We start from the raw sequence: 371 nt of genomic DNA on the forward strand, positions 1-371 counted from the left end.
CATAAAGTGCTGTGAAATTATTCACTTATTCAAACATTAACATTTATGAAGATGAGCAAGATGTATTGCCTAAGACATTGGCACAGGTTTCCCTCACAAATGGGAAGTATATGTGACACTCTTTTCTTCTTTTCTTTTCCACGTGAAGAAAAGGTATTGGACGGAGAGAGTTTGCGTTGGCTCGTCCTCCACACAGGGACGGTAAGAAGGTTACCATCAACATCTACACCTCTACGTCATGACATATGCATTGACACCGAGAGAAAGCTTGGATATCATGTAAGAAGCATTGAAATCTTTACTGCATTCAAATTAATGCAACTGAGAGCCCTACCAAAAATAGGAGGAAAAAATCTTGGCATTAACGTTCT

Source organism: Penaeus monodon, chromosome 15, assembly GCF_015228065.2.
Source record: "Penaeus monodon isolate SGIC_2016 chromosome 15, NSTDA_Pmon_1, whole genome shotgun sequence".
Taxonomy (NCBI): Eukaryota; Metazoa; Arthropoda; class Malacostraca; order Decapoda; family Penaeidae; genus Penaeus; species Penaeus monodon.